Genomic DNA, 13461 nt, shown 5'->3' on the forward strand with positions numbered 1-13461 from the left:
TTCTGATAAAGCTTTACAAAAACAGGTGCTGGGCTGGATTTGGTCGTTGGGCTACCTCAGTTCCTGATCCTGTTTATTTCCCTTAGTTCACAGATGAGGAAACCAGACAGATACTGCCACTTGCTGGTTTATACAGCACTGATGCCAAGATCTTAGCCTTTCAACTCTTAAGGGCCTGATACAAATACCTCCATTCCATGCTGGCGTTGGCCCCCTTCTGGGGCTGCCTCCCTCCTGGGCTTTAATCCTGTCCTGCTGGATGGAGTGATCTGATTAGAGCTTTAGGAATACGGATGGAAGATAGTGGTGATACGCTTTAGTAGAGTGTACGGTAGAGGGATCTTTCTCCCCTGGGTACCCTGTAACACCTGACACCTCTTAGTGCCTTATTTTTTTAATTTTTTTTTTTATAAATCTTTATTTATTTTTGAGAGAGAGAGGCAGAGTGCAAGCAGGGGAGGATCACAGAAGGCACGGAATCCGAAGCAGGCTCCAGGCTCTGAGCTGTCAGCACAGAGCCTGATGTGGGGCTCGAACTCAAGGACTGCGAGATCATGACCTGAGCAGAAGTCAGATGCCCAACCGACCAAGCCACCCAGGCGCCCCACGAGTATGATTTCTTAAAATGGAGGCCTGGGTGATAGGCAGATTCTTTATGTCTTCTTTACCTTTCTAAAAAGAATTTAGAGAAAGAGCATCTGAAAAGCTTATGGAGAGCTGGGGTTCTCTGTGTCTGGCAGAACTGTAGTTGGTGGAGTTAAGGGGGAGATGATAAGTAGGTTTTATCTTGTGGGCTGTTTCTGTTCACTGGTTCCTGGATGCCTGCAGCACTGTGATGGGAAGTGCTATGAAGTTGTCTAAGCAAGGAAAGAGGGAGTGAGGGAGGGAGGGGGAGAAGGAGAGAGGGAAGTCTGTGATCGACCAGCGATGTCTGCCATGGCGCAGAAAGGAGGAAGGGAGTATGGGGGCTCCATGTGTCCACCACTAATTCGGGACAAGAAGATAAGTGGGGAGTGAGAAGTTTCATTAGCCGTCTTCCCCCTTGCTGCTCCTCTCTGGGGCAGGAATGAAGACAACGCTATAAGGAAGGAAGATGCCATGATGGAGAGATGTCCAACAGGGGGCCGAGGCAGGGACGAGAGTGCGTGTAATTAATGGTGGTGCCTCTCCAGAAAGTAAACGAGAAAGTAAACAGAATTCATCATTCATCCTCTTTGGGCAGGAGGCACATGGTCTCCTTCTCATTTGGTTTCCACATGAGCATTTTGTATCAATAAGCCGCCAGAGGTACCAACCCGTTTCGTTGGTGTGTCTGAGAGCATCTGAGTACAGACATGGCGGGGAGATGATCTCGCTGAAACCCGAGGGCAGATGGGGGCTGATGACAAAGGTGTGGGGATGAGAACCATGATCTCCGGGAGGACAGCGCCGTAGGCCTGACGAGGCAGGGACAGGAAAGCCTTTCTGAGCAGTTGGCAAGTGGGATGCGGGGGAGCAGTGAGTTCCTATTGTGGGTCACAGGGCCCGTTGCACACCCCCCGCCCCCATCTTGGAGCAGGGGGTCAAGCATTAGCTCTTTCTCCGGAACACCGGCCCCTGTTTTTGCATCTGCGTGTTCCTGCCTGTGAGCAACCTTGTCAGGTGAGGGCAGGATTTTATTGCTTTGGCTCCAGGTCTTTACAGGAAATATTCTCATCTGCCAAGTGTTCATGACGTTGTATATTCATCACCCACTACTCCATCTCGGCACCATTTTCCTGGAGGGAGCGGGAGGTGAGGTGTGACCGCCGCAGGTCCGCTGCCGTGCCAGGCGACTCAGTTTTGCATCTTCCCTTAGAAAGAGACTTCTTGTCAAGTAATTAAAAGTAGAAACAGTAATTGGAAAAAAAAATTAATAAAGTGCTTGGGCAAAGAGAACTGTTACCATGCCACCGCACTTCCAAAAGTATCATTTCCTTTTGTTTATATTTTGACCTAATTTAGACTGTTGTATCCCATTTTTTTCTACCTTTTAAGAAATGTTTATTTATTTTGAGAGAGAGAAAGAGAGAGAGAGAGAACGTGTGAGCAGAGGAGGGGCAGAGAGAGACGGAGAGAGAGAGAGAATCCCAAGCAGGCCCTGCGTTGTCAGCACAGAGCCCATCGTGGAGCTTGAACTCATGACCCTGATATCATGACCTGAGCCGAAATCAAGAGTCAGATGTTTGACTGAGCCACCTAGACACCCCAAAATTATTTTATCTCATTTTCCGAAATTATTTTTGAGATAGCTTTTTGAAAGCTATTGAATTTTTGTATATTTTAATATATGCAGAGGCTTTTCATACTGAGCAGTAAATTTTATTCTTTAAAACATGGGGGCGCCTGGGTGGCTCAGTCGGTGAAGTGTCCCACTTCGGCTCAGGTCATGATCTCACAGTCCGTGAATTCGAGCCCCGCATCGGGCTCTGTGCTGACAGCTCAGAGCCTGGAACCTGCTTCACATTCTGTGTCTCCCTCTCTTTCTGCCCCTTCCCTGCTCATGCTCTGTCTCTCTCCGTCTCAAAAATAAATAAACATTAAAAAAAATAATAAAAAATAAAAAAAGAATAAAAGATGAATTAAACTAGGGGCACCTGGGTGGCTCAGTGGGTTAAGTGTCATGATTTCAGCTCAGGTCATGATCTTAAGGTTGGTGGGTTCAAGCCCTGTGTCAGGCTCTGTGCTGGCAGCACAGAGCCTGCTTGGGATTCTCTGTCCTTTCTCTGCTCGTAGCCACTCAAGCACGCGCTCTCTCTCTCGAAATAAATAAATAAACGTAAAAAAAACCCAGGAATTAAGTGAAGATGTCTGTATCCCTGCCCACCACCTCCCTCTCCCAGACTCCTAAGGGAGAGCTGTCCATTCGTGGCCTCTGTCGCAGCCACATTTTATATGCCCTTCCCACTCCTCTCTCCCTGGCCCCACTGACAGGGGGAGCCGAGAGTCCAGACACTGCCCGTGACATGTGACTCTGATTGGTCTGCCACAAAACGTGAGCTGGGTGCAGCACATTCCCTGGTCTGGGATTGGGAAGCACGAAGAGGTTGAGGCAGCAGGAGCCGAAACGGAAAGTTCGAGTAATATATGGGGTCAGAGGCACCACGAGGAGCCTCTTCTTTGCAACCGAAAAGCAAAGCAGAAACAAAATCAGCTTATACTTTCTTCTTCTGTTTTCTTTTTTTTTAATCACTTGACTTTCTAGAAAAATCAGAGCTTCCCAGTGAGTGTGAGAGAGAAAGAGAGAGAGAGCCTCAGCGGAAGTGAGGTGTTTCAGCAACGAGAATGAATCTTCCTGGTAAACCAGGGCATCGCTCGGAGGCAGGTGTGAAGTCCCAGGGCAGATTTCGCACACCTACTGCTCAGGGCTCGGTCCCTGGGGTATGTGGATGGGGCATGTCATGTTGATGCTGCCCTTTCTTCAACTGTTCCACCCATGTCATTTTGTCCCAAAGCCCGAGTTTATAGAGCCCGACTCTCGTTGGAATTACTGTCTTCAAGAGAGAATAATTTCATGACCAAAAGCACTTTGCGCGGGACTCTATTTCCCCATTTGCCAAAAGCAGGGAACCCGGCTTCCCCCACCCCCATGTTGCCAGGGCAGATAGAAGATGAATGTGACGCCCTGAATGATTCAGAGGGCAGATGCGATGCAAATGAAGGACACAATAATAGCCGGGCTCGGCACACCTGCGCCCACAGTAACCTTTAGATGGCCTTTTTGGAAATAAGATGAGAGCTGATATTTAATAAGGCTTATGTTTTTGAGAAGATTGTGGGGAGAATCTCGCCTGGCAGATTTAGGCTTTGGTGACCTTTCTGTGCCATTACAAACCGTGTCAGCAGGTTAACGCAATGCAGAACGCGTTCACTGTTGTAGAGAAAAAGCCTTTATGTCTTTATTAGACTTTCTTCTTCTTCTTTGAAAGATACTAAAGACCTCAATTTCACTGGGTTTGTCCTTTTGAATCTGACTGGGTTTGGGGCCAGTGTATGTTACGCATGAGGGAAGCATGGTAATCATGCCTGTATCAAGGGTCAGTGAACTATGGATTGCAGAACTTTGCAGAGATATTGCATTTACTGCAGAACCAGCGGCATGGCCTTATTATTTTATCTAGCCTATGTAGAGGACACCTAATACATTTTTTTTTTTTTATTAGTCCCCACTAGGCCATTTGGACATCTGGTTTTCAAAGCCCTGATTTTTAGCATTGCTGATGGCTTAAACCAAAGCATGCCTATTCCTTTTATTAAAAAGTAGGTATTAGATCATACATGTAAAAGACTACATAAAACACACGTCTAGAGGTGCCTGGGTGGCTCGGTTGGGTGTCTGACTTCGGCTCAGGTCATGATCTCATGGTCTGTGGGTTTGAGCCCTGCGTCGGGCTCTGTGCTAACAGCTCAGAGCCTGGAGCCTGCTTCAGATTCTGTGTCTCCCTCTCTCTCTGCCTCTCCCCAGTTTGTGTTCTCTCTTTCTCAATAATAAATAAATTAAAACTTAAAAAAAAAACATTTAAAAAACACGCGTCTAGCTTAAAGAAGAATAAAATAAACATCAATGTATCTACCAGTCTGAGTGGGAAACAAAATGGCAGCATTTAGAAGTCCTGGGTGCCTGTCCTTGACCGGACCCTCTCCCGCCCCACCTGGAGGTATGAACCTGCCTGCACTTTTATGTTATTCATTCCATGGCTTTCCTTGGTAGTTGTTCTCTGTAGCTATTCCCAAGTATACATTCATTTTTGCTTATGTTTGAATTTTCTTTAGATGGAATAATCCTGCATGTATTCCTCTCTGACTTTCCTCCTTTTATTAATGTTTGTTTATTTTTGAGGGTGAGAAGGAGCAGAGAGCAGGGGGGACAGAAGATCCAGAGCAGGCTTCGGGCTGACAGCAGAGAGCCCAACGCGGGGCTCAAACTCACAAACCACGAGATCGTGGCCTGAGCCGAAGTCGGAAACTTAACGGACTGGGTGACCCAGGTGCCCCTCTGACTTTCTTCTTTAATTTGAGTTTCCTTCACATTGATACAATGTTCAATTCCAAACCGGCCACAGTTGATTCATTGGACTGTTGCAGAACACCTCTGGGCCATTTCTGGGCTTCAGCCTGTATGACACTGCTGGATGAATATTCTTGAGTATGTTTGCCGGTGCATGCTTGCAAGAGTTTCTGCAGCGAATATATCAAGGAATGGAATTGCTGGGGCTTGGGATAAACACAACATATGTAATGCAAAATGCTTCCCATGAGGTTATGGTAATTTAACCTCTAACCAGCAATAGATAAGCATTACCTGTTTTTTTGTTTTTGTTTGTTTGTTTTCTGTATCTTCCTCAACTCTTAGAATTACCAACCTGGTAGTGTGACATGATTTTTATTATTATGCCTTATTGTCAGTGAAATAGGGCATTTTTGTTCCTTGGCTTTTTGCATTTCCTCTTCTGTAAAATGCCTATTGTCTTTTGCACATTTTCTGTCGATTGTCTTTTGCTTCTTACCTTTTGTCAGTTTGTTACATACTCCTAATACTTATCCTTTGTCAGGGCTAAGTGTGATACCTCTTTGGCGGCTGATATTTTCGCTCTTCTTTAGATAATAGCTTTTAGTGAACAGAGATTCTTGATTCTAACGTACTCAAATTTATAAATCTGTTATGTATTCCCCATTGGTGTGCTATTTAAGAACCTAGATGTGCTGTTTCTTCTAAAGGTTTTATCATTTTCCCTATGGAGTTTAGTAAAATCTGTCAGGGGCTTATTTTTGTGTAGCGTATGAGGAAGGTTTGCAGTTTACTTTTTTTTCATGTGGAATGATGATGTTCCTGCATCATTCATTGAATTGTGTATCCTTTCTCCACCTGTCCTTCAATGCCATTCTGTGATAAATCTCCATATATGCTCAGACATACTTCTGCGCTTTCTGTTCCATTCTCTTGGCCTGTTTCACACCAGTGCCAATATCTTACTGTCTCATTACTATATCTTCATGGCAAGTATGATATCTGCAAGACCCGTCCTCCTTCCAAGTTGTTCTTCTGGAACATCCTGGTTATTCCTGGCCCTTGATGTTTCCACATAACTTGCGGAATCGGCTCCTCTGGTTCCATAAAATATGCCTTTTGGTATTTTCAATAGTATTACATTGAACACTTGGGTCAATTTGGGGAAGATTAACATTTTTACTACTCCAGTCTTCTTATCCATGAATTATTTAGACCTCCATTTATTTAAGTCTCTGAAGTCTTTCATTAAAAATGTCTCATTTTCAGATGGACCCAGAGGGTATAATGCTAAGTGAGATAATCCAGACAGACAAAGACAAATACCATATGATTTCATTCATATGTGGAATTTAGGAAAGAAAATAAAATGAACAAAGAAAAAGACAAATGTGAAGAACACTCTTAAATACAGAGAACCTTTGGTGGTTGCCAAAGGAAAGGTACGTGGGAAGATGGGTGAAATAAAGAGGAATAAGAGTAAAAAGGAAAAAAAATCTAATTTTCTTTATAAAGCAGCCATACATATTTAGTTAGATTTATTCCTGAGAAATGTGTACATGTGTATAACTTTTGAGACGGTAGCTTTCACAAATAGCATTTTAAAATTATTAAATTTAATACATTAAGTTCATCTTTTATTAATCTTTATTAGTCATCGATTAATCATTTATCTGTGGATTCTTTTGAGTTTTATATCAGTGGTAAATGATAGTTTTTTTTAAAATTCCAACTCGTGTGTGGGGGGGGGCGTGTATTGTGTGTGTGTGTGTGTGTGTGTGTGTGTGTGTGTGTGTATTTTTTATTCTTACTGTGTTAATTAGCAATTCCAGTAGGAGTAGTTGTAGTGGGAATTCTTAGTTTGTTCCTGCTCTTAACAGTGTAACAGAGTACTTTTAACAGTTCACCTTTAAATATATTATTTCCTAAAGATTTTTGTGTAGGTAAACTTTATTAGGGAAATGAAATTCTTTTTTATTCCAAATTTGCTAATATTATTCTTATCATGAATACATGTCAAATTTTGTAGAATTATTGTTATTTTGCATCTATAGAGATGATCAGATAGTATTTATTCTTTAAGTTGTTAATGGTGTGAGTTGCATTAGTCCTTCAAGCCAACCTTGCATTCCTGACATGCAACCAAGAAAACATGATGGGTATCCTGTTCAATGCATTGCAGGGTAGTAGAAGGATCTGAACCTTGAGTCAGAAAACTTACATTGAAGTCTCCATCTTGCTTACTTTTTTTTTTTTTAATAATGAAGCCCATGTCTCAATATTGTTGTTGGCCACCAAATTTTAATTGAATAAACACTAGTTTCCTTCTCATTTTCAGTTTCCTCATTTGTAAAACACTAGAGACTTCATTAAAAATTGTAGATGGTATTACAAATATGTATAATTTGGGGGCGCCTGGGTGGCTCAGTCAGTTAAGCCTCCAACTTCGGCTCAGGTCATGATCTCACAGCTGTGAGTTTGAGCCCCACATTGGGCTCTGTGCTGACAGCTCAGAGCCTGGATCCTGCTTAAGATTCTGTGTCTGCCTCTCTCTCTGCCCCACCACTGCTCACACTCTGTCTCTGTCTCTGTCTCTCTCAAAAATAAATAAACATTAAAAAAAATTTAAAAACCCAAATATGTGTAATTTGTATATCTTATGATTTGTTATATTTTTATTATTCTGAATATTATAATTGCAATATATAATTTATTATTATTATTCTGAATCTATGTCCAGGAGAAAAGCATCCATGTTCTTCATTCTTACTATCTTGATACAAGTTGAAAATAGCAAGAAACTCCGTGATTTAACTTGCATCTTCCTTTTCTTTAAGTCTCAGAGGAAGTAACAGTTGAGTGTAAAAGATCTCAATCTGGGTTTTCTCATTTATTTTTCATCCCAACTTGCTGTGGATAAATTTCACATTCCTAAAGCATCAATTGATTGTTATGGAGTCAAAACTCAATTTCACTAGTAGTAATAGATACCTTTTATTGTGTTCCTGTGTGCCAGGCACTGCACTAGGAATTTTTCATATATTTTACACCTTTAGAACCCAAGACCCCAGGGGTTATCATCATTCCCATTTTAAAGATGAGGAAATGAGTTTCAAAGAAGTTGAGTAACTTGCCCAAGATGCTACAAGATGGAACCATGCAAGACTATCCTCCTTCCACACCAACACGCTATTTTTCTCCATTTATTGGGGTATAATTAAGACAAGGTGATGGCTTGCTTAGACTGTGGAAAGTCCAAGTTCCCAGTGTAAAACTGTATTTATTCCTTCTTGTATGCAAAATTGCAATTTAGACAGAGCAAACCTGTCCCCCACTCCTCCCTTCTCCCCCAAACTCTAGGAAAACCATACCAGTATATTCCTAGATGGCTGGAGTTTGACTTTAAGATAAAATTCTGTAATTTCTTTTTGGGAATAATGGGATATGCTACTGCTTCACTATTGGGAAGTTGGACTTTGAGCTTTGCTATGAATACCTCTGTACTTAAGTACTTGTTTAAACACTTCAGGGCATACATTTCTTGAAAAAAGTAATAGTATGAAAAGTTTGATGAAGGGTGTGGTTTGGCATAAGTCTTTCTTCTTGGGAACAGCCTGATCATCCCGACTTCTTCACTGGTGAAAGTCATTTCATCTCAAGAATCAGCTACCTCTGAAAATGGAAGATAAACACTTGGCTTCTCCATGGGAGTGTAGGGAGAATTCCTGTGGTTAATTTTTATGGCACTTGGATAAGAGTTATTCCGTCATTTCTGACATTAAGCAATTATCACCTTACCCTGTTTCTCTCCAACCTGAAATTTACCATTCTTCCCAGTTGCCAGGTCTTTGCAAAGGAAACCCTAAGAACTGGCAGCATGGAAAGCCTTAAGAAGGTCGAGAACACTGCTTCATCAGGGTGGGCAGTATGTAGCAAGAGAGGGATGAGGGCATGTATGAAGAGGGACCTTGTTTCCTCACTAGTGAAAGGACAAAAACTTTGATGACAGTGACTGTCTTATTTATAAAAGTTGTTGGTATCTACCAATAGAATTGGGTCTAAGAAGGGTTCAGTGGGGGTATCCTGCCCCCACTGACCAACAGCTCACTCTTGCGATCCCAGAGGTGTTGTGAACCTTTTTAGTTTCTTTAAACATGCTTATATGTCTAAGAGGAAATATAGTGAAGGTGTTATCAACTAGTATCTTACCAGTTTATTCAATTGTTTTTGAAAGATATATTCAGTAACTACTAAGTGCCATAACCAATGCTAAGATCAGGGGATATAAAAAGGAAGGAATCAGAGCCTTCCCCTTTTAAGACCTTGTAGGCTGGAGCAATACATATAAGAAAGCTGTAATTCTAGCAGTGGGATCACTTTCGATACAAACACACGCACTTTGCATAGAATCACAGAAGAGGGACATCATAATGACCAGGCTATCCCTCAGCAGGGGTGACCTGATGGCCATCTGGGGGCATGAATGGGTGGCAAAGGAGTCATGTCAAAGAATAAGATGACAGCAAGAAGAAAGACTGGGATACTGGTAGGTGAAACTAGAAGGTAAACTTTGCCTGCTTTGCAATTTTGTCACAGAAGAGAACTCTACAGGCAACTTGAAATACAGTTTGTGAGAATGAAAACGTGCTGCTCCTATTGCGTAACAGCAACAGTGGGACCTCCACCATTTCAATTCTTTCACTGTCCCCACCAGTGCCAGCAACCAGCTGCTTGTCCCTTTACGACCCTTGGCAAACTTCCCATGTGGACTGGGTCACTCCCACCACCTCCTTTGGCCTCGTCCCCACTTCCAAACCCAGCTGAGGTCTTGATGGGTTCATTCGTACTCTGAGCAGATTGAAGGCTATCCGTGTTCTCCGTGCTGGGGATAGATTGTGGCCTCCATCCAGCCCATTTGCAACAATGCAAGTGACTTGGCGGTGTTGAGGCAGGCATGCTCCTGATCTTGTGCTGGAAAATGCAGCTGCTTGACTTCCGGGTGCTGTTAGATGCACAGCGTCACTGGGGAGTGGGGAGTTGGGTTTCTCTTTGCGTAGCTCTTTCCCCATCATAAAAATTTTGGTTTTCCTGGCACCTTTTGCTCTCAAGCTGTTAGTTGAGAGAGAGCATCATGAATATGAATAATGCAGTTTGAGCACGAATCCTATAATGGCAAGAATCTGAGTTTCTGTGGCTCCTTCAGCCTGGAGGTTGGACGATATTGTTGAAGAGCATAGGGCTCCAGCCCGTGATTTCATTTAAGGGATAGTTAGGAAATGGTTGAATGAGGATAAGCCAAGGCTATGATATCCTTCTTTCTCTTTTTGACTGTTTCACAATGCCGAGAGGAGGAGGGGAGAACTGAGCGTTTGCGATTCCTTTTCTTAGCCAGCCGCGTACAAGTCCATGTATCGCGTCCAGGGAGAGCCCGGGCTTTGAGGACAATGCCGACGCTTTGAAAAGCAAACTACAGAAGGGCAATTTCTGATCTTAAATTAGCACCCTCATGTACGAGGAGAATTCTAATGACCCCCTTGCTGGGCTGCATGGTTTTATTTTAGGAACTCTGGAGTCCTTTCACGGATCCACCATTTTTCAGTTTTGATTAGATTTGTAGGAAACTAGTATTCCCAAATCCACAGTATTCAGACCAAAACATCATCATCATTTGATTAGTTTACTGGTTCCTGGGGCAAATGGGGACTGTTTGACTGATTGCCAATCAGCCGGCACCGATCCGTGATCTTAAGCCACGAGATGAGAGTTAGATGACTTTAGAGGAGAAGCTGGTGTTGGAGGAACAGAAAGGGAACTTTACTATTTACTGAGCGCACTCAGTGCTGTGATCTATAGTAGGTGCTTCATGTGAAGTGCTTTCTATTATAATCCTGACAGCCTGAAGGTGTATTATTACCCCATTTTACAGATGGCCAAAAAAGTTGAGTAAGTTGGTTAGCGTGTGGTAGAACTAGGGGACAGACCAGTGCTACTCTGTAACTACCCTTTTTCCACTATACCTAGGCAGAAATGGGATCAACGATATAACCTGGGATCCGCTTCCCATGTGCCACCATGCGTGGGCAGTGTTTCCCTAGTGAAACCTTGTAAAACTACCTTCAGGGTAAAGGGAGAGCCCACCTCAAGGCCTCCCATGTTCTCTGGAGGTGCCCCAGTTGGACCTTGCTGTTCAAACTAATGTTTACCACCCACATCCTTTCTCACGTCTAGAAGCGTGGCAGCAGCACAAGTGCAGTGCTTGGAGCCCCAGTGCAACTCTGAACCCAGAAAGGGCTTTGGAAAGACAAGAACAGGGCTCAGACCCAACAACGTGAATGTAGGAACTAGGCAGGTGAGGGGCACCTGGGTGGTTCAGCCGGTTGAGCGTCCAACTTCAGCTCAGGTAATGATCTCCTGGCTTGTGAGTTCAAGCCCCACGTCGGACTCTGTGCTGACAGCTCAGAGCCTGGAGCCTGCTTCGGCCTCTGTGTCTCCCTCTCTCTCTGCCTCTCTCCTGCTCGTGCTCTGTCTCTCTCAAAATAATTAAACCTTTAAAAATTTTTTTAAAAAAATAAAGAAACTAGGCAGGTGAGGCGGGGGAGCCCCGGTGGGTAGATTCTCTCTGAGGGTCTGCAGTTTGCTTTGTTAACTACTCCAAGTCTGGCCCTTGACTATAGGTATCCTGTGAAATGGCATCTGTTGTCCTAATGTGGAAAGTCTAATGAATACTAGATTTTGAAATACTTACATTTTAAACCCCATTTTACACTACCTTAGATATTCAGGTTATTGGGAATTTAAAATCAGTACAACATGTTCCTTCAGCAAATGATTATTGTGCACCTTCTGTATATCAATCAGGTCCCATGTTGGACCTTGGTAGCAATATTTCCCAAGGTGTAGTCCCTGCTCTAGAGTACCATCTAGTGGGGTTCTGTAGTAGTACAGAGGAGAGATCAGTTCCCTCCTGTGGGTGGAAGAGAAGACTCCAGAAGAAAAAGCATTTGAGATGGGCTTTCAAGGATGAGTAGGAGTTTTCCAGGAAGAGAAGGGAGGAATGAGGACTGGAGATAAAGTACCATCACACAAGTACGTAGAGTAAGTACCAAACAGGTACCTATAGCACCATACAAGTTTTGCAGTCACTACACATATTTTATTGCTGAGAGATCCTAACATATTTAACTCTGCAACAGTCTTTTATCATTGGTTTTTTGTTGTTTTCTATCCAGTTACCACCATCACTATCTAAAATTGTTATTTGGGGGATACCTGGGTAGCTCAGTCAGTTAAGCATCTGACTCTTGATTTTGGCTCAGGTCATGATCTCATGGTTCGTGAGATTGAGCCTGGCGTGAGGCTCTATGCTGACAGCACAGAGCCTGCTTGAGATTTTCTCTCTCTCCCTCTGTCTCTCTCTCTCAAAATAAACAAATAAAAAATTTTTTTAGAAATAGAATTGTTATTTGGCATGCCTACATTAGGTTCAAGTAAGTAGAAAGGTGTACAATATTAGCAACTTAATATTTATTGGGTACCTAATTTGTGCCAGCCTCTGTGGTATGGGTTATGTATACAATCTCTTTCAAAGTTTACAACAATTCTATGAGCTGAGTCATTTTGCTTGTATTTCACAGTTGAGATAGCTAAGATTCAGAGAGGTCAAGGAATATAGTTGGACTTTTCAGGTTTAGATGGGAGCTCCTCACTAGCTATTTGACCACGTGCAAGTTACTTAACCCCGCCAAGTATCAGTGTCGTCATCAGAGAATTGGGAGTAATAATTGTATACTTACCAAAGGGTTGTGGAGGGATTAATTGACCTTGGCACAATGCTCAATGAAGTATAGCTATTTTTAGTTATTACTACAGAGGTTAGTAATTTGCCCAGAACTGCTCACTGTTCTGATTCCAAAGCCTATTCCTGCATGTTTTAAAATTAGAGCTCAGATTCAGACCTATGAGGAAGATTCACAAAATAAAGTTGTTGAAACAACACATATCATAAATAAGTACGTGAAGGTCAACACCACATACAGCCAAAAGAATCCCAGTAGTTATGAGGTGGTGAGTAAATGAATGTGAACACAAGCGAAAAGAAACACTTAAGGTTTTGAATACCCATACAGGGGGCCAATCCAAAAAGTTTCCCTTCTTGGATTTTTTTCTAGTCTATGTGTTTGGTTTTTAAAAAAAAATCAGTCCTGGGGCGCCTGGGTGGCGCAGTTGGTTAAGCGTCCGACTTCAGCCAGGTCACGATCTCGTGGTCTGTGAGTTCGAGCCCCGTGTCAGGCTCTGGGCTGATGGCTCGGAGCCTGGAGCCTGTTTCCGATTCTGTGTCTCCCTCTCTCTCTGCCCCTCCCCCTTTCATGCTCTGTCTCTCTCTGTCCCAAAAATAAATAAACGTTGAAAAAAAAATTAAAAATTCAGTCCTTTTC

General features: G+C 42.9%; 1 protein-coding gene across 1 annotated transcript in view; it reads left to right on the top strand.

Annotated features, from left to right (window-relative positions):
* FRMD4A (FERM domain containing 4A) overlaps positions 1 to 13461 on the top strand; it is a 611772-nt gene that overhangs the window by 32186 nt on the left and 566125 nt on the right. The gene's annotated exons all lie outside the window — the stretch shown is intronic.

Source organism: Herpailurus yagouaroundi, unplaced genomic scaffold (genome assembly GCF_014898765.1).
Source record: "Herpailurus yagouaroundi ecotype Mexico unplaced genomic scaffold, PumYag 203, whole genome shotgun sequence".
In the NCBI taxonomy this organism is placed as follows: domain Eukaryota; kingdom Metazoa; phylum Chordata; class Mammalia; order Carnivora; family Felidae; genus Herpailurus; species Herpailurus yagouaroundi.